The 20,961-nt window shown below is 44.4% G+C and overlaps 1 pseudogene; it reads left to right on the top strand.

The window, feature by feature from the left end:
* LOC117977259 (KN motif and ankyrin repeat domain-containing protein 1-like) overlaps window positions 1-20,581 on the top strand; it is a 39,010-nt pseudogene extending 18,429 nt beyond the window's left edge.
* The last annotated feature ends 380 nt before the right edge of the window (window positions 20,582-20,961 follow it).

Below are 20,961 nucleotides of genomic sequence, written 5' to 3'. Positions count from 1 at the left end.
ATTGAATTTTTTGCCAGCTCTCACTCTTTTACTATAGCGTCATTGTTTTAAACCAGTTTTCAAAGTGGGCCACCTGCATCAGTGATTCTTGTAGGTGGTGGGGAATGTCAGAAATGCCATCACTTGGCCCCCATCCCAGAACTGCAGAATGATCTTCTGGCAGCATGTGCCTGGGAATCTGCATTTTAGCCAATGTCACAGGTGATTCTTATGAAGAATAGAACTCAGAGCAGTTTTAGGGCTCGTTATTCGTTCTTTTTCTTCATATTGCCTCAAAATACAATCAACACTTAAGCTGCTTTTCTTCTAAGAATCTAAGAGATTTCAGAGCTTTACTTTGAAAGGGATAAAGTTGTAATCACCTGACATTGTGAGTAGATTTAAATGTTTAATTTTTGTTAGTAATTTATAAAGTATAATTTAGGAAATACTAGAGACAAAAAGAAAAAAGTTATAGTAGCCTGTGACTCTTTAGCCTTAGCAAAGCAGTGTCAAATGGGTTTCCTGTATATCCTTCCATGATTTTTCTAATACGTATATATGTAAATATAATTATTTACTAATGCCAGTAGGCAGCAATGAGAACAAACCTCTTTTGTATTTTTTTTTCCCATGAGTCAAACATAAGACTTCAGATTCAGATCAATTCTGGTGTGCTATAAGGCAGGCCTTTCCTACAAGGGGTGGAGAGGCCAGCCTTTCTTCTCTTGGTGGGAATGGCCTGAGCTGTGTTGTGGGGCAGGCCGCTGATTTGTGCGATGTATCATTAGAGGGAATAAGCCCATTGATCTTTTCTAGTTTCCGTTAAACTTGAACTGAGAGGCCAGGCACGGTGGCTCACGCCTCTAACCCCAGCACTTTGGGAGGCTGAGGCGGGTGGATCACCTGAGGTCAGGAGTTCGAGTCCAACCTGGCCAACATGGTGAAACTGAGTCTCTACTAAAAATACAAAAATTAGCTAGGCATGGTGGCACTTGCTTGTAGCCCCAGCTACTCGGGAGGCTGAGGCAGGAGAATTGCTTAAACCGGGAAGGCGCAGGTTGCAGTGAGCCAAGATCGCACCACTGCACTGTAGCCTAGCAACAGAGTAAGACTCTGTCTCAAAAGAAAAAAACTTGAACGGAGACAAAAATTAAAAATAAGGCCAGGCGTGGTGGCTCATGCCTATAATCCCAACGCTTTGGGAGGTCAAGGTGGGCAGATTTCCTGAGGTCACAAGTTCAAGACCAGCCTGGCCAACATGGTAAAACCCCGTCTCTACTAACAATACAAAAATTAGCCAGGCGTGGTGGCAGGTGCCCATAATCCCAGCTACTCGGGAGGCTGAGGCACAGGAATCTCTTGAACCAAGAAGGCAGAGGTTGCGGTGAGCCAGGATTGCTCCACTGCACTCCAGCCTGGGCAACAGCACAAGACAAGACACTCTCTCAATTAAAATAAAAAATTATTTACCAAAGTAGGTTTATTTTATCCGTATTATTGTATGACCTATTTTTAATACACATCATGCTCATCTATGTTAATATTCTCCTATATCAAGATTTGTAATGGCCATATAGAATTCCTTTGTATAAATATACCAGTGCTTATATGGTTGTTTCTTACAAGCAGACTGTCTGCCTCTTTTTACTGTTTTAAACATGGAAACAATAGCCTTCTGTATCTTTTTGTACATCCTTAGGATAAAACTTTTAGACAATTAAGTGAAATAATTTTTCATTTTTAAAAGTGATTTTGAACACAGTTAACCCATATTCACTATAGAAAAAATGGCAAATCCAAGGAAATTTTTTTTTTTTTTTTTTTTTTTTTTTTAGAGTCTCGCTCTGCCGCCCAGGCTGGAGTGCAGTGGGACGATCTTGGCTCACTGCAACCTCTGCCTCCCGGGTTCAAGTGATTCTCCTACCTCAGCCTCCCGAGCAGCTCTGGATTACAGGCACTCACCACCATGCCCAGCTAATTTTTGTATTTTTGTAGAGATGGAGTTTCACCATGTTGGCCAGGCTGGTCTCAAACTCCTGACCTCAAGTAATCTACCTGCCTCAGCCTCCCAAAGTGCTGGAATTACAGGCAGGAGCCACCACGCCCAGCCTAATCCAGAGAAAAATTAAAACTACCATAGCTGTTTCATTTAGCACAGAGTCAGATAACTTTTCGTGTGTGTGTGTGTGGTAATGTATTTTAATAGGATCACACAATACATGGAATTTTATTATCTGCTTTTTTTCAATTAACCATATATTACAAACATTTTTCCACATCACCCACATTGAAAATTCTACAATATATCTGTAAACCAAAAATAAAATTCTAAGCCCCCTAACCAACGGAATAGATCCCTCCTGTCAGCCAGGGGATTCCATAGTAAACCTGAAAAACTAGTTCAGGCCATGATGGGAAGGAGGTGTCAAACATGCCTCATTATACCGTCCTCCCTTTGGAATTCAGGCACAACTGACCAGCATTAACATTAAAACAGAAATCTTAGGAGTGACAAACAGACTCTTTATAGCAATAAGATAACAAATTCCAACCTGACTCTCCTATAGCATCACATGACAGCAGACCCTAAAAGAAATTGAAGTATTTTACCCTAAAATATATTTCTTCGATGTATTTTGTCTTTTTTTGTTTTGTTTCTTTTGTTTTCTTGAGATGGAGTCTCACTCTGTCACTCTGTCACCCAGGCTGGAGTGCAATGGCACAATCTAGGCACTACAACCTCCACCTCCCGGGTTCAAGCCATTCTCCTGCCTCAGCCTCCCAAGTAGCTGGGACTACAGGCACCCCCCACCATGCCTGGCTAATTTTTGTATTTTTAGTAGAGACGGGGTTTCACTGTGTTGACCAGGCTGGTCTCGAACTCTTGACCTCAGGTGATCCACCTGCCTTGGCCTCCCAAAGTGCTGGGGTTACAGGCATGAGCCACTGCTCCCGGCCTCTTCAATGTATATTGAAATGGCCCTGCAAGGCTGTCTCTTGTGGGGAATATCTACATTATGTAGAGAATCCCCTTACCTGTCCAGGCCTTTTCCTGATCAGGAGAGATTCAGAATCTGGTACCTATTTAGGTCTGAAAAGAGACATTTACCATCTATATAGAGGTCTGAAAAGAGACGTTTACCATCTATGTAGATGAAGCCTGCTACCTGGAGGTTTCATCTACATAATAAGAACCTTGGTCTTCACAACCCCTTATCTTAACCCAGACACTCCTTTCTGTTGATTCCAGGCCTTTAGATAATAAGTTAACTTTTTCAACCATTTGCCAATCAGAGTATCTTTGAATCTACCGAAGACCTGGAAGCCCACCCTTATTTGAGTTCTTCCACCTTTCTAAATTAGCGTATACCTTACATGCATTGATTTGTGTTTGCCTGTAACTTCTAGTCCACTAAAATGTATAAAATTAAGCTGTAACCCAGCCACCTTGGGCACATGTTGTCAGGACCTCGTGAGATTGTGCTTTTGGCCTTGGTCATTCATACTTGGCTCAGAGTAAACCTCTTTTTTACATAGTTTGACTCTTTTCACTGACATATCTGTATACATTAATTACAAAATGTTATTTAATCCAAATTGCTTCGGTCAGTATACAGATTTTAAGTGGCTAACATATACAAAAGCACTCTAGTAGATTTGTTAAGAGAAAGTTGATCAGAACTGTTTGATGCCCTCAAAATATTGACCATCTACAAGGGAGTCTAAAACCATCATACAAGTCATCTTGTACATTGTATCACAGATCCCAGGAGAAGGTACAGAAGATGGGCTGTGAGAGTTCAGGGCAAGAACATTGTTAGTGAAGGAGATCAGGGAAGGGCCTGGAGAGGCAGTGATGGGAGGGTGCGGCTGTGTGAAGATGGGGGAAGAAAGGTATTCCAGGTAGTAGAAGGGCATAAGCTGAGGCATGCTGCCGGGAAACAAGAGACCTGCATCTCTATACAGCGAGTACTGGCACTTAATGGGATGCAGTCCCTGTCCCAGTAAGGACGACAGGAGGAGTGGGAAATGAAGTTGGGGGGGTCAGCCAGTACCAGGTTATGGATAGTTTAGAATCTCTGGCTCTGCAGTGTGGACTACATTTCCTGAGCAGTGGGTGCTTTTTAGGCGTTGCCACATTTTGTCTTAGCTGGAATAATGATGGCATTGGAGCTGGCTGGGAGTAATGCTCTGAAACATTGTGCCAGAGTGGAAACAGTAATGGAAGAGGGGCAGTAAGAATGCTACTTCCGTGACTAGAAACCAAGGCTACGATGGTAGCAGCCGAAACAGAGAAAAGGAGAGGTGCTGTGGAGTTAGAATGGCGAGGCTCGGCAGTCTGCCCATGCTCATGAAATCAGGAAGGCTGGAGAGTCAAAGGGGCTTCTGAGTTTTGGTGGCTGGGATAATAGTCCCATTTTAAATTATGAATGGCAAGAATTGTTTTTTTTTTTTTAAGCCTGCTTTTTCAGTCCTAGCATCACACACTGTGTACCTTTCTTTTTCCTGATAGGCAATTATTTGGGATATACCTGTAAGTGCGGAGGCCTTCAGTCAGGAAGTCCCTTAAGCTCCCAGACATCCCAGCCTGAGCAAGAAGTGGGGACCTCAGAAGGAAAGCCAATCAGCAGCCTGGATGCCTTCCCCACTCAGGAAGGTACGCTGTCTCCAGTGAACCTGACAGACGACCAGATCGCCGCTGGCCTCTATGGTAACTTTTCTCACTCACAGTCATTGGCATCAGGATTCTAGGGCCAGCATTGCCAGCATTCCAATTTAATGTCAATGTACCTTTTAAATTGACCTGGAAGAAAGTTAATATCGTTATTCGGAAGGTAGGCCCAGAATATCTTTAAATAAGGTTACCAAAGAGGCCGGGCATGGTGGCTCACACCTGTGATCCCAGCACTTTGGGAGGCCAAGGCAGGCAGATCACTTGAGGCCAGGAGTTCGAGACCAGCCTGGCCAACATGGTGAAATCCTGTCTCTACTAAAAAATACAAAAATTAGCCAGGCATGGTGGTGCACACCTGTAGTCCCAGCTACTCCGGCAGCTGAGGTGGGAGAATCACTTGAACCTGGGAGGTGGAGGTTGCAGTGAGCTGAGATCATGCCACTGCACTCCAGCCTGGGTGACAGAAAGAGACCCTGTCTCAAAATTACCAAAGAAAGAAAGCTGCACAAGAAAGCTTACCTGATATTACAAATTATGAAATATTTTAAATAGCATTTTATTCACGTTCTGGCAGGCATAAGTTTTTTCAGGTTATCTCAGCTGAAGAAAAATAATAATCCCTGTTTAGTACGTAAATGGTCCTTGAGGCTCGTGAGACACGACATCACTTTATAAGCAATAAAGCCGGATACAAATGTCAATCTTCACTGGCTTTGTTATGTCTGGAAGTACTAATTGATTTTTTTCCCATGTGAAGAATGTTATTAATGGAACTTTGAATTATTTTCTTTGCATGCACACACTTTCCCATTGAATTTTGTGGAAACTTCTCACATATATATGCCAAGATCTACATTTACATGCATGAGAAAAGAACTGTACAGGAAAAAAGATCATTTAACATGTATGGGTGTGAGTTTTCATTTTTATTGCCTTGACTTTTTCACAGCATGTACAAACAATGAAAGTACATTGAAGTCCATCATGAAGAAGAAAGATGGTAACAAAGATTCAAACGGCACAAAAAAGAATCTTCAGTTTGTTGGCATTAATGGAGGGTAAGGAAAGATGGTGGTTCTAGAGGCTAATGCTGTCAGTCTCCTTTGCCTCCTGCCTAAGTCACATTTCAAGGTGCCTAGTCGGGGAAGCGGCCACAGCGCAGTGATGAAAGATTCCCTCCTCAGAAAGGCGGAAAGGTGCATTTGGGCTTTTCTTTCCTCCTCTGGTGCTGTCTTTAAGGATTTGTCACTCTCTTAAGGATACCCGATGAAGCTGAGCGGTTTACATCTCACCTCTGATCTGAAAGAAATAGTCTTCAGCGAACGCAGCAGGGTTCCTGCACTGTGTTGGACAACTTGTACTTACCTATATGAGAACTCACAATTGAGCAGAAAAAGACTGAGAGCATCACTCTCTGGGCCAACGATCGTCATCTATTCCTTCAAAATGGGTCCTTTTGCTTAGCTCTCCATGTTTACGACCCAAATTGTAGGGCCTTTGACAATTGATAACCACATCACCAGTTTGCTTTCTAAATAGAATGGTTATTGTTTGTTCCTTCTCTTTCCATTGGCCCACGTACATAGTTAAGCCCCTTTGTTGTCCTACAATTGAATCAAATCAATGAATTGATACATGGCCCCCACAAGAAAGAAATAATACAAAGTGTACCATTAGGGTTTAACCTTATGGTGCCTGTTTTCCAAATCTAGAAGTTTTATTCAGTGATAATGGCCAGGAGATTTTGGAGGGCATACACCAGAAAAACTATTGATTGCCTATGTAATCTATTCACCTTGATACTGGGAGAATTAATAGGATGAAATAGGAAGAAATGGGGTGGGGGGGGGGACAAAAAGCACCTACCGATCTGTTTTCCATAAAGTATGTTTTCTCTTGATTTATACTAAGCCGGAGATGCCATTATTTTCTTTAACAAGTGTTACATGATACCAATTGGTTATATGATACCGATTACCAATTTAAGTTAGAGTCCATTCAAAACCACCAGGCATTTAAATAGACCTTACTTTGAACTTCTAAGTGCAGGATCTAAAACCACTAGTGAAATTTCTGGAGTCAATTAGCAAATCCCTTCATAGAAATTTCTATCAATCACTGGGTCTTCGTGAGCACACCTTGCATCTCCTGAAATCCCAATTGCCACCTAGGTATGAAACAACTTCAAGTGATGATTCCAGCTTAGATGAAAGCTCTTCTTGAGTCAGATGACGAGTGTGATGTCATTGAGTATCCTCTTGAAGAAGAGGAGGAGGAGGAGGAGGATGAAGACACTCGGGGAATGGCAGAAGGGCACCATGCAGTTAATATTGAAGATTTGAAGTCTGCCAGGGTGGAAGATGAAATGCAGGTTCAAGAATGTGAACCTGAGAAGGTGGAAATCAGAGAGAGGTGTGGTACATTCCCCTTCCCTCCCTTGCCCCTCCCACATTTAATGTACTTTGGCAATAGAGTTGGCCAGTTCAGAGCTTTTGTAATTAAATGTTTGCTTTTATCTGTTCCTCAGAGGTATACACATCTATGAGATACTAATATATACAAGTGCAGAGTATTGCAACTCTTAGATCCCTTATGGTAGAATGGCCCGATAACCTAATCACCCTTGTTTTCTGAAACCTTAACTCTGCTATATAATTTAACATATGGAACCACAATCCACTAAAACTTCCATTGTTTGAACACCTTACCTTATAAAGACATTTTAATTTTTTGGTGGCCAGCCTACTGTGAGATTTCAGATTTTATGTTTAGCCATTTATCTTGATACAGGTGTCAGTATCATTATTACAGGATCATTGTGTGGATGAGGCCTCAGCGAGAGATCACATATACTGTAAAGGTGATGCATATCACTTACATGTTTGTATTTTGTTACACACTGAATGATCAGGAATACCACAAGAATGGAATTGGGTATATCATAAATAGTAGCTGAAAAACACTCTGGTTGGCTGAAACAGGTGCCTCAAAATGTAAGTTTTCAAGACCATTAGATAAGGATTTGATGCTCATAATATAGAGAGTAGAAAAGGTGGAAACTTCAGTATGGTTCTTCACTATGTGAAATAGAAATAGAACATTTCACAAAACTTACCTCTATTTAATTTGGCAAATGAAAGTTTAACTGCATTAACACAAGGTAAGTGTTTTTAGTTTATATTTCCAAGTGTTTCACATGGCTTTTTAACAGCTTTGAGATGTAATTTATATACCATATGTCATTTTTTTACTCTTCATATGGGTTAAACACTTGAGTCACCAAATGTGGGTTCAGATGTGTGGTTTACTGGTCAGCACAATGGATATATGGTAATTTGTGGAAAGTCAAGGCAAGAGGATCACTTGAGCACAGGAGTTTGAGACTAGCCTGGACAACATAGTAAGACCTCATCCCTACAAAAATATCAATTACCTGGGCATGGTGTCACATGCCAGCTGCTCTGGAGGATAAGGTGGGAGGATCACTTGAACCCTGGAGGTTGAGGCTGCAGTGAGCCAGTGCACTCCAGTCTGGGTGACAGAGCAAGACCGTCTCAGAAAAAAAGTAATTTGGGTCTCCTTCAACCCCCTTAAGATTAAAAATATTTTTTAAAAACTTAGAACAGGTTGGGCACAGTGGCTCACACCCATAATCCCAATACTTTGGGAGGCTGAGGCAGGCAGGCAGATAGCTTGAGCCCAAGAGTTCGAGACCAGCCTGGGCAACATGGTGAAACCCTGTCTCTACAAATACAAAGCCGGGTGCGGTGGCACACACGTGTAATCCCAGTTACTTGGGAAGCTGAGGTAGAAAGATTGCTTGAGGCTGGGACAGCAAAACTACAGTGAGCCGTGATTGCACCACTGCACTCCAGCCTGGGCAACAGAGTGAGACCTTGTCTCAAAAAAAAAAAAAAAAAAAAAAAAAACAACTTAAAAATGGCAAAAAAAATCTCTAAATGTTATTCCAGAATGTCATAAAGGCCAATTGGTGAAGCCGGATGTCACCCTCCCAAACAAGGCCTCAATCTCTGGCTGGAGGTGTTGGCTCTGCACAGTGGACGTAACCCTTAGACCCCTAAGGATTTCTGTGCTGCCTCCACCCAAGCATCTTGTGCCATAATGACCTGCCTAGGCTGGCTTGGGGCCACTTGCCTTTTAAAAATATATTTTTAAAAGTTGAAGCTGCGCACAGTGTCCCACACCTGTAATCCCAGCACTTTGGGAAGCCGAGGCAGGTGGATCACCTGAGGTCAGGAGTTCAAAACCAGCCTGGCCAACATAGTGAAACCCTGTCTCTACTAAAAATACAAAAATTAGCTGGGCCTGGTGGTGCACACCTGTAGTCCCAGCTACTAGGGAGGCTGAGGCAGGAGGATTGCTTGAATCCAGGAGGCGGAGGTTGCAGTGAGCCAATATCATGCCACTGCACTCCAGTCTGGGTAACAGAGCGTGACCCTGTCTCAAAAAAAAAATTATATATTTGGGTTGAAATAAAAATGATTTTCTTCTTGTGACCAATCGTAACTTGTTTTTTCTCCTTTCAGGTATGAATTAAGTGAAAAGATGTTGTCTGCATGCAACTTACTGAAAAATACTATAAATGACCCCAAAGCTTTGACCAGCAAAGATATGGTGAGTCTGACCTGCAAACACCATCCCCAGCATGTACAAAGTGCATGAGTGGGTTGTCAAGGCCAGCTGTAGGCTGCCCGAGTTGTTGCTTGCATGCTTTTCTCCTGTACTGTTTCCAGCATGAGTGGACTGGGTGAACATCATGTGGTCTTGCTCCCTGGATCACACTGCCAGCGTTTCCTTGAGGCCCAACTTCAGACATCCTTTACCCACCCTGGACTTTTCCTGGGGTGGAGGCATCTGTGAGGCATACACTTGCAGACAGAAAGGAGGGCTAATTGCAGTCAGTCGTCATCTTTCTACATATTTCATTTCTATTTATAGAACAGTAAGATCCAGGGAGCAGCATCCAAGAATTTTTTTTTTTTAAGTTAGCATATGTTTTTAAAAGAAACCTATCTGAGCCAAGGTCAGCATTCCTTTCAGTTATGAAACTGTATGTTATGCTCTGATGTGGAATGCAGGCAGCCACTATTTTTAAACATAAAAATAACCGCACTTGTCATCTCGCAGTCTAAGAAATTCAGAGCAAACAGCAAAGAGTTTGTGGTTGCCTTAGTGATCATGAATGGTACAACATAGGACACAAGTATTTCTATGGCAATGGTTAATCTGACACCATGGCCAAGAATGACATATTCTCATGTGTCGAAGTTATGTGTACATTCTTTCATAGGCCAGACTAACCCACTGGTTGACAGCTGTCTTTTTTATTAGTGCATTGAGAAAATGTAGGATCCCCTAAGGATACCGAAATGCACAGATACTCAAGTCCCTTATGTAAAATGGTGTAGTATTTGCATATAAACTATGCATATACTTTAAATTCTGCCATATATTTTAAATCATTTCTATATCATAATACCTAATACAGGGCCAGGTGCAGTGGCTGACACCTATGATCCCAAACACTTCAGGAGGCCGATGCAGGCCGATCACATGAGGTCTGGGGTTCGAGACGAGCTTAGCCAACATGGTGAAACCCTGTCTCTACTAAAAATACAAAAAGTTAGCCAGGCATGGTGGTACACTCCTGTAATCCCAGCTACTCGGGAGTCTGAGGCTGGAGAATTGCTTGCACCCGGGAGGTGATGGTTGCAGTGAGCCAAGATTGCACCTCTGCACTCACGCCTGGGTGACAGAGTGAGACTCGGTCTGAAAAAAAGCCTGGAGTGCAGTGGCGTGATCTGGGCTCACTGCAAGCTCCGCCTCCCGGGTTCGGGCCATTCTCCTGCCTCACCCTCCCAAGTAGCTGGGACTACAGGCGTCCACCACAACGCCCGGCTAATTTTTTTGTATTTTTAGTAGAGACCGGGTTTCACCGTGTTAGTCAGGATGGTCTCGATCTCCTGACCTCGTGGTCCGCCCATCGTGGCCTCCCAAAGTTCTGGGATTACAGGCGTGAGCCACCATGCCTCCCAAAGTGCTGGGATTACAGGCATGACCCACCGCGCCTGGCCTCAAAAACTTAACACAATGTAAATGCTATATAAATAGTTGTTATACTGTATTGTTTTGTATTACATATTTTTTAAATATTTTCACTCTGCCAGTGGTTGAATCTATGGAAATGGAACCTGTAGATACAGAGGGCCAGCTGTACTAAATAAAATTGCTGGTCAAGTCCAGGCACAGTGGCTCACACCTGTAATCCCAGCACTTTGAGAGGCCAAGGCAGTGGATCACTTGAGCCCAGGAGTTCAGTTTGAGACCAGCCTGGGCAACATGGCAAAACCCTGTCTCTACAAAAATTAGCCAGGTATGATGGCATGTACCCATGGTCCTAGCTACTTGGGAGGCTGAGGCAGGAAGATAGCTGGAGGCCCAGGAAGTTGAGGCTGCAGTGCTCCATCATCATGCCACTGCACTCCAGCCTGGGAGACAGAGTGACACCCTCTCAAAAAAAAAAAAAAAAAATTCCTAGTCAAGGGGAAACATAGAACTACATATTGAAATTCTTGGATTTGTATTCATGAAAATACCTGGCTATACCCTGGTCACTAGTAAAACCATAAAATCTCACTGCAGTGTCAGTATTTCCCATCAGGTTTAACCTAAACTTAAAACTGGTGCCTTACAACACCAGATTTTATAGCCATAGTACACTTTTCTTTCACTGTTCTCAAAATACTAGGTTACGTGGCCTTTGGGAAGGATTCTGTTTTCCTGCATCCTCCAAATTGCTGAGCATGGTGTCATCCACACACACTGTGATGGGTACATCTTTTTAGTTGAATTTTCATTTGGTGTGACAGTGTTTAAAGTATTGTGTTGTAAAAGTAGTGGACGAGTGAACACAATGCCAGGGCTAGATAATCATGTCAGGACACCAGTTATTTAGCAGTAATAGAATTAGGATGACCAGAAGACATAATTTCCCTTCTTTCAGTGTGACAACTCCAAAGAAACAGGAATCTGAATATATACAGAAAAAAAAGGACACTTTTCAAGTGACCCAAAATGTGATTGAAATGGTTAAAACTAAATAATCAGTAGCAGGATGATAAAGAGATGGAAGCTCTATAATCCCAACTCTACCTTTTCTACAGAAAGAGGACTTCTTGGGTTCTGGTGCTTTTGACATAGGCTGTCTTTCTTTGATATATTTTTAAACTTTTAAAGAGTAAGCACAGCAGAAATGAATATTAAACTCATGAAGGCCCATTGAAAAGACACTGTAGTCATCCTCATCACCAGTACTGACTGCTCAGTCTCCACTGAGCTTCACGTGACCCAGGGTTGAGTTGATCATCCACAAAGCAAGTGCCTTCTTCATGTGTCCGCAGCCTAAGGAAGTCAGAGTGGAGCTGATGAGAGAATGAAATGAGTTCCAGACGGGCTTCCCTTTTATTTTCCCTTTCCATGGTTGAACAGTTGTATTTGGGATTGGGGTGGGAATTGGGTTGGCTATACACGTACAGTCTCCCAACCTAGTGCTGTGCTGAGGAGTTGAAGGAGGTGAGTTTGGTCTGGATAGGAAGGAAGCAGCATAATTCAGTGTAGGCTAGTTAATTTCTTCCTAATTTCTATGAAAATTGTTTGCAAGGCCAGTATGATTACATAATATTAATAGCTTAATACATGGAGCCAAGCCTGAGTGTTTATTCTCATCACAAAAACTATGAAAGCATGCTATTATCCAATTTTTCAGATGAGGAAACAGAAGCAGAATAACTTCCCTAGGGTCATAAAGCTTTTAGGTAGCAGAGCCTGCATTTGAAACTCAGTGGTCTGGCTCCAGAGCCTCTGCTTCTGCACGGTGCTGTCTGGTCTCCTTTATAGACATTAGAATCTACATGTCGTTTAAAATCAGGAGAAATGTCCCAGTTTGGTGTTTGAAGCTTCTCTTAGGGCTGTTGGTTTTTGAGAGCAGATTCTAACTGCATATATATACTTTGACTGTAAAAGGACAGGTTACTTGTGCTTTCAACTAGGTCTCAAAAAGTCTATAAATAGAAGAACTAACGACCACTTGGTGTTTTGGCAGAGGTTCTGTCTGAACACCCTCCAGCACGAGTGGTTCCGCGTGTCCAGTCAGAAGTCAGCCATTCCAGCCATGGTGGGGGACTACATAGCTGCTTTTGAGGCCATGTCCCCAGATGTCCTCCGCTATGTCATCAACTTGGCAGACGGCAACGGCAACACAGCCCTCCATTACAGCGTGTCCCACTCCAACTTCGAGATTGTGAAGCTGCTGTTAGATGCCGGTATGTTGGCTGCCCTTCCACCCCCTCTTCTCTGACAGCACTTGGGTTGTGACTCACCTCAGAGAACCTGGTTGAGCCCCTCCTGAATTCTCTGACCATGCTAAAATCCTTTTTATTGCTTTTCCACATGACATGGCAAGAATTTTCTTGAGTCATTCATAAGAGGCTTGAAGTTTAAACAAAACTGGGTGACACAGATTCTAGATCTGTTTTTGAAAGGAGGTTTTGAGGATCTTCTTGCTGCACTTCAGCTGCATTCAAGTGAGAGGTGTATCCCTGGTAAGAAGCATGACTCACGTTCGCTCCTGAGCTGAATCATTCGGGCTTGGCCGGTTTGCACTCAGGAGGCAGAGTGCTGCTTACAGGCCCAGGGTCACAGCCTTGGTGCGTGTGGACTACTTGATTTGACCCTACTCCATGACTGCTGTCCTTGCAGAAGTGTGTGGTTAGTCAAGATGGGGACTAAGCAAAGCCACCTTAACAGATGGTCAAATGATCACCATTCTCACCAAAATATACTGTTATTGGGGAAACAGCATAGAGCAAAGGGCATGTTATTCTTGTCTCTCAACCATAATAGAATAGTAGAAACTTGTTATCCCAGAATAGAGCCAGTGGACATCTTAGACATGAAGTGAGGGAGGGGCACATACACAGATGGTACCCTCAAGAAACTGTGAGCTTTCAACTTCTTGTTCAAATGGAGCAGCCTAATGCCACATAGACCCCAAATCTTTTAATTTTTGTAATACATATTTTTATTTCTAGTGTGTGACAGAGAAGTCACAGTATCTCAGTCTGATTAATGAGGATGCAGTGTGAACCTTAGAATATGCAATCAAACTGTCCAATTTTCTGAAATTCTGTCTTCATCCACTGTCCAATCGCTTCTGCTCTGTTTTGGGAACTTGGAATTGATGCAGAGAAGAAAGCCAAGCAGATTTATCCTTCCTTTCTCTTATAAGTGTGTTTGTTCCCTCTTTTTGGAGCCATGTTAGGGTATAACTGCTTCCATCTTACAGGAAGGAATTTCAAGCCCCTCCTCTTCAGGCTTTCTAGACTATAAACAGAGCTGGTGACACAGTCAGCCGGAGTGATTGTTTAAACAGAAGTAGATAATATCCAGGGAGGCTGAAAACAAGATTTCACTATCACTCCTGACAGGAACAGCTTAGTATACCCTTAGAAGTTGATAAAACATCTTGGCAAATTAAGTAATTTTAATTCTATTGCTGGATGGTTTGGGTTAATCACTTATCTTAATGGTTACTGCTCCCCCTTCTAGGCTGAGATTCTGGCTCCGTAAGGTGTAGATCTCGGATGCTTCAGCATCTATGCAGAGCAAAGTCCGAGGTGCTGAGGAGCCCCGAAGCGCACACGAACTCACCTGCTTCTCCGCCACAGGGCCTTTTATTTTCTGCATTAAAAACACCCGCTTTTAAAAACATGTCCTTAGTATGGGGTTGTTTGGGATCTTAAGGTAAATGTTCATGGTACCTTTTATTTTCCTTTATGATAGAAACATTCTGAACATTTTTAACTTCATATTTGGTCCCACATAAAAGCTACTTTCTGACACTCCCCATTCCGGTCATTTCAGAGAAAGTGCCGAAGGAACTTTTAAATGCCCGAAGGATATTTTTATCCCTGAAGACTCCTTAAGAATTACAAGAATAGAAAAGGTCTGGTTCATCGGTTCTGTTGAGGGGACTTAACTGCATTTGCTCTCGACCATAAATTCTGGAGCTGGATGTTATATGATTGGAATTCTGCTTTTCAGGACCCCCAACAGGCCAGAGTAGTAAATTCAGAGTCTCAGAATGAGTAGTGTTTGGATAAGTAGGTGCCACCCTGTCCAACGTTCCATACGTAAGCGTTTACAAACACTTCGTTGATGAGTAGCTCACTACCTGCTTCACTTTCCTAAACACAGCTGAGTGCCTAGATTCCATATGATCGTTTATTCTCAAGAGCAGCCATTAGAACAACCACCCAGACTTCCAAGCCATTGCATTTCAGCCACCAGTTGCAAACAAGATACGCTGTAGAAGCTTACCGTTGTTTCTCTTGCTTCAGGTCTCGTGAAATGGGGGGGAAGAAAAGGTTTTTGGTTTAGTATGAAAACATCTCTCACATTTCCTTCTAAGTCACTCTTGGTCTCCAGCCACCTGGTACCATTTCACTGGGCTCCTGTAAACACCATCCCTTCAGTGTCTTCGTAAGCGGCTGCTGTTAGAAGGGGCTGCTTCCTAAGAGACTTTTTTTTTGCAGATGTGTGTAATGTGGATCACCAGAACAAGGCAGGCTACACCCCCATCATGCTGGCGGCCCTCGCCGCTGTGGAAGCAGAGAAGGACATGCGGGTTGTGGAAGAACTCTTTGGCTGTGGGGATGTGAATGCCAAAGCTAGTCAGGTTAGTGCACCTGGTTCCTGTGCTCAGGAATGCACCCCTAACCAGCAGGCAGCAGACAGGACTGCGGTGGCCACTCTGGCAGAGCAGGCATAGATGCCACGCTCCCACCACAGTGCACTTGTTTGCAGGCCTGCCCTGAGTCCATACACTGCCTGGTAGTCCTGGCTGACCAAACATACCAGGGAAATAAGGGCTTAAATTTCACACTGGAAACTTCTCCCTCCTTTGCCTTTTGTCCACTTGCATAGTTTGCATGGAAATACTGTTAGTTCCCCTACATAAAAATGATTGGGCATCCCCATCAGATACTCAGTGACTGTTGCTTCCTGTCTCTGTGTTGTAGTGTCTTCATAGCAAACAGTGTCCCAGGTCCAGATGTGTTCACAGCTTGACTTTTTTTTTTTTTTTAAGAGACAGTCTTGCTCTGTCCCCCAGGCTGGAGTGCAGTGGCGTGATCTTGGCTCACTGCAACCACATCGGGCTCCCTGGTTGGAGTGATTCTCCTGCCTTAGCCTCCCGAGTAGCAGGGACTAACAGGCACACACCACCACACCTGGCTTTTTTTTTTTTTTTTTGGAGACTAAGTCTCATTCTGTCACCCAGGCTGGAGTGCAGTGGTGCGATCTTGGCCCACTGTAAGCTCTGCCTCCCGGGTTCACACCATTCTCCTGCCTCAGCCTCCCAAGTAGCTGGGACTACAGGCTCCCACCCCCACATCCGGCTTATTTTTTGTATTTTTAGTAGAGACAAGGTTTCACCGTGTTAGCCAGGATGGTCTTGATCTCCTGACCTCATGATCCACCTGACTCAGCCTCCTGAAGTGCTGGGATTACAGGCATGAGCTACTGCGCCAGCCCCTGGCTTTTTTTTAAGTAGAGATGGGGTTTCAGTGTTGCCCAGGCTGCTTTTGAGCTCCTGAGCTCAGACAATCCGCCTGCCTCAGCCTCCCAAAGTGCTAGGGTTACAGGCGTGACCCACCACTCCAGGCCCACAGCTTGACTTTTAAACACCACCTGAACTTCCAGCCCCTTACTCTACTGAGACATCCTCCACGCTGAAATGAAGCTGGCTCCTTACTTTATGCCCTTCCTTTGCTCAGAGCTCATGGGAAGCTGGTTTCTCCCTGCTTGCCACCACCTGCCCCAAGTAGTTCCATCGCCAGTTCTTTCCCTTCTGTCACCACACTCTTCCCCCTTTCCCTAGCACAGCCCCACTAGAGGCCACCACTGCCAGCTCAGTACGTACTTCTGAAGTCCTTGTCATCTCTTCCCATAGGCGGGACAGACGGCCCTCATGCTGGCGGTCAGTCACGGACGGATAGACATGGTGAAGGGCCTTCTGGCCTGTGGGGTTGATGTCAACATCCAGGATGATGAGGGCTCCACGGCCCTCATGTGTGCCAGCGAGCATGGGCACGTGGAGATTGTCAAGCTGCTGCTGGCCCAGCCCGGCTGCCACGGTCACCTAGAGGACAACGTAAGCTGTCTCCATTGGGCCTCCTGGCCAGGGGTCTGGGGGACTCTGGACGGGAGCCCTGGGAGTGCCTTTTGGCCAGGAGCGACCAAATCCTCCTCTATTCTCCTCTGGGATTTGTGTCGCCATCTAGGTGCCTCCCTTCACAGCCAAGCTTGGCTACACTTACTGTGTGCAAACTAACACGCTCATAAACTAGTACCCAAAGCAGAATAAATAGGCCCCACCCCAAAAATTCATGAAATGAAAAAGTGATTTAACGGGCGTGTCCAAGAGCCCCTCTACAAAAGGGAAATCAATGGATTTGCAGAATCAAATTCAGTGTAGGTGACTTCTGACAGGTGCACTTGGAAATCTGGATTATCATTACAGGCTGGGGTTACACGGTGACTAAAACCAGTTCCTACTATAGTGAACCTTTTCCCACCCAAAGTGAAGGCACTGTGACCCATCAAAGTGAGTAGCTTGTGACCAGCATATGCCGGAGCCTGTAGAGTAGCTTGACTTCTTGAAGCATTTTCCCATTTCTGCTTAGTCTGTCCCATCAACACCACTCTGCTCTCTTCTCCCAGTTCCCAGGCTGTCCACATTTCCAGATAACTCCTTGACCGGGAAACTCAACCAAAGGGGGTACTTCTGCATGTCTCTAGGCCAAAGGAGAGGAGTGGTGATAGGTAGAAGGTAGGAACTGGCATGTAGGCAGTGAGATGGTTTAAAGGTCACAGAGGTCGGGTTGGCTTGGTTCCGGTTTTCAAAGTTTATCTCTATGGATCACAGGTTTGGATCAGAGCTTCTTTAGCTCAAAACACCAAAAAGTTAGGAAAATATCCTTTGTAGGTCAGATTCTTCTGGGCCCAAGCCAGCAGGGAGAAAAACCAGCGGAGTTTTTCACTGGTATGAGGGACTGACTAGCTTCACACTCAGCCATCTCCACAGGAGCACACGGAAGCTACAGCTGTAGCAGATTCCCTTCTTCCCCTCTGTGGGAGGGAGAGCTTCTGACTGACTTCTTTCTTGCAGAAGAGTTTGTTAGCTGTGCTGTGGTTTTTGTTTGATTTTACTTCTATTATCTTTCAAAGCTTGTGAGGGGAAGGATCATAAGATTAAACCAAAGAGAACTGTGTCCTGCTGCTGCTGCTGACCAGAGGGAAATCCTTATTTCAAGACTAGATAGGCTGGGCACAGTGGGTCACTCCTGTAATTCCAGCACCTTGGGAGGCTGAGACAGGAGGATCGCTCGAGCCCAGGAGTTCAAGACCAGCCTGGGCAACATAGTGAGACTCCCATCTCTACAAAAAAAAATTATCCAGGTGTGGTGGTATGCACCTGTAGTCTCAGATACGGTGGTGGTTGAGGCAGGAGAATCACTTGAGCCCTGGAGGTCAAGGCTACAGTGATGTGTGATCGTGCCACTGCACTGCAGCCTGGGAGACAAACCCTGTCTCAAAAAACAGACAGAAAACAAGTTGTGTTGTTCTTTCCCTTGATACTCCTTTATATCCATTTAAATCCCTGAAATTTAATGGAAGTCAAGCAGTTAAGTGAAGCTTTTTTCACCCATATGTAGTGTTTCCCCTCTTATTTCCAGAAGATGGATCTGTGCAACCCACTGGGATTGCGTGCTTACACACAGATGTTACTTGTAGCCTTAAACCGAGGTGGTTAGGGTTTTAGGATCACAGTGCCCTCTCTAAGAGGAAAGGTAAAAGATCTTTGGCAAATTGCAGAGTCTCTAAACACACACTACTGCTGCTTGCCTGGTCATTCATAATTAGAAGAAAAAAAAACTTTCTATCCCCATCTTCTGCTTCCCCCTCCTGGTGGACAGAATGGTTGAGTAAGATAATCCTCTTAACTGGGACCTCTGGAGGGTGGAGGCTTGCCTCATTCATCTTCACATCCTCAGGCCTTCACCCTTAGAGGTCCCAAAAAAGTTTCCCAGAAGACCAAACGAGTAGGGATATTTGGGGAACCTTGCCAATTATTGGAGGGTGTTTTGTTCTGTTACCTTTCGGTTGTCTGGAGGTTTGAGAAACCCAACATGGCTTGTTCTTTCCATCTTATCTTAAGGATGGCAGCACTGCGCTCTCAATCGCCCTGGAAGCAGGACACAAGGACATCGCTGTTCTTCTGTATGCCCATGTCAACTTTGCAAAAGCCCCGTCTCCGGTCAGTGTTGTGCATTTGGCATTTGTAAATAGGCTGAAATCCACCAGACTGGTGGACCCCCTTCCTCCAGGAATTGACGGGAGACAGATTTTATGTTGACTCAGAAAATGGAAGTTTTAGTCTGGAGCTTTAGAGTTCATCCTTTCTGCCTCCACCCCGCAAAAGGCAGGAGAACTAATGTTTTAGCGGAGGCTGGGCCTTGCTTGTCCTTGCAAGACATATGCTCACAGCTTCCCATAGAGGTTTTGATTCTGTGCAGAATTATCCAGATAGCACCCCCCGAGCCCATGGGGATATTTCACCATGGTTCTGGCATTGTTCCTGAAGCAGATGGCAGGCAGCCTGTAGTCCACAGTTCACTCTGAGTGGGAAGGTGACTTCCCAGGACAGCCGGACATAGCACTGCTGAGCCCAGCTGGCCTTGGAGCTGTGGACACCTGTTCCCTGTTCTCAGCCAGAGCTCTCCTGGCTCGGGCTCACAGCTGGTTGTTGGCTGTGGTGGGCCCAGATCCAAGGTCACAGGGTACACATCTGCCTGAGGTCACTTATTAACCCCCAGTTTTTTTCCTTTCCTGGTCTCTAGGGCACCCCTAGGCTTGGAAGGAAGACGTCTCCTGGCCCCACCCACCGAGGTTCATTTGATTGATTGTATGCAAATAGCCCTTCATTTACATGCCACTATTCAGCTGCTAATTGTTCCTGTTGGGGTGACAGATACTGAATGTATACGTATTGTGCCTGAGCTCACCAGCAAACAGAAGCATCAAGCCCAGGGGTAAAGGCTGAAGCTTTCACAGTGCAGAGACTGCTAGCCTGGGCACACGCACCTCCTTTCTGGCCATCTTCTGTGTAGGGCACACTTTAACCCAGTCCCTGTTGCTGTTGGGTCTCTGCTCCGTTTTGTACAGTCATAGGGAATTCTGATCTGAAGGGGCACCTTCTGTTCACTCCCACAAAGAAGTGTCTGGTTCTCACTGAGACGTTTTAAGATTTTTCCACAAATATTTATATTTACTAAATGTGGAACCACCAGAAAGTTCTTCCAAAATCTCATTCCAGCATAGTTTTGGATTTTTCTTTTGTCTTATTTTAAAATAAGGAAGTCGAGATGACTTTGATCATTGGTAACGTGGGCCTGGGCCAGACACAACTCTCAAAGTATAAAACTTAGAAAAGATGATGCTCATTTGGTCTTAGCCAGGTAGATGTAATATATGACTTTTTATAAAAAGGGTATCTATATGAACTTGACACAGTCTTTTCAGCTTTTGTATTCCATACTGAAGCCATGAAGAACTACACGTAACATCATCATTTGTACTAATTGCACAACTCCAATGCTAAAGGTTGGATTGTGTTAGAGGAATCGGCTCTGTATTTGCCTCTAGAGAAACACAGTATAGTTCTCTTTGTATTTATGGATTCCTTTTTACCGTGTCACATTTACTTTGGTCCTCTATGTATTTAAATGTTTGAAGTGCCTTAGACTCTTGCCATATTTTCGAAATAAAATTTCATTAAGCTCTTTTCCTTGTCCCTGTTTCATCTCTGATAGCTGTCCGCCCCGAGCCGATTGACTTACGGCAGTGGCAGCACACGCTGATGGATTGAGCTGAGCAGGGAGGGTGAGTGCGCCAGTCGGCTCCGACAGGGAGACAGCATCTTCCGAGGGCACTTGTCCACTTCCACAGCTTGGCTCCTGACTCAGATTGCAAGTCGGGAGGCTGAAGTTTGAGGCCTCCTTAGACAAAGTGCTCTTCTGATGGGGAGCCCGAGATGGTTCTTCTCGTGTGCAGAAGCACTAGCCCTTGACTCTGAGTACAACTGCTGGGTGACTAGGTGATACGTGTAGTGACAAGAAAGGAGACATGAAGCCGGACACTTTTTTTTTTTTTTTTTTTTTTTT

This window comes from Pan paniscus, chromosome 12, assembly GCF_029289425.2.
Source record: "Pan paniscus chromosome 12, NHGRI_mPanPan1-v2.0_pri, whole genome shotgun sequence".
NCBI classification, from domain to species: Eukaryota; Metazoa; Chordata; class Mammalia; order Primates; family Hominidae; genus Pan; species Pan paniscus.
Note: the sequence above shows the minus strand (reverse complement) of the source record. Positions and strands in the feature narration are given on the sequence as shown.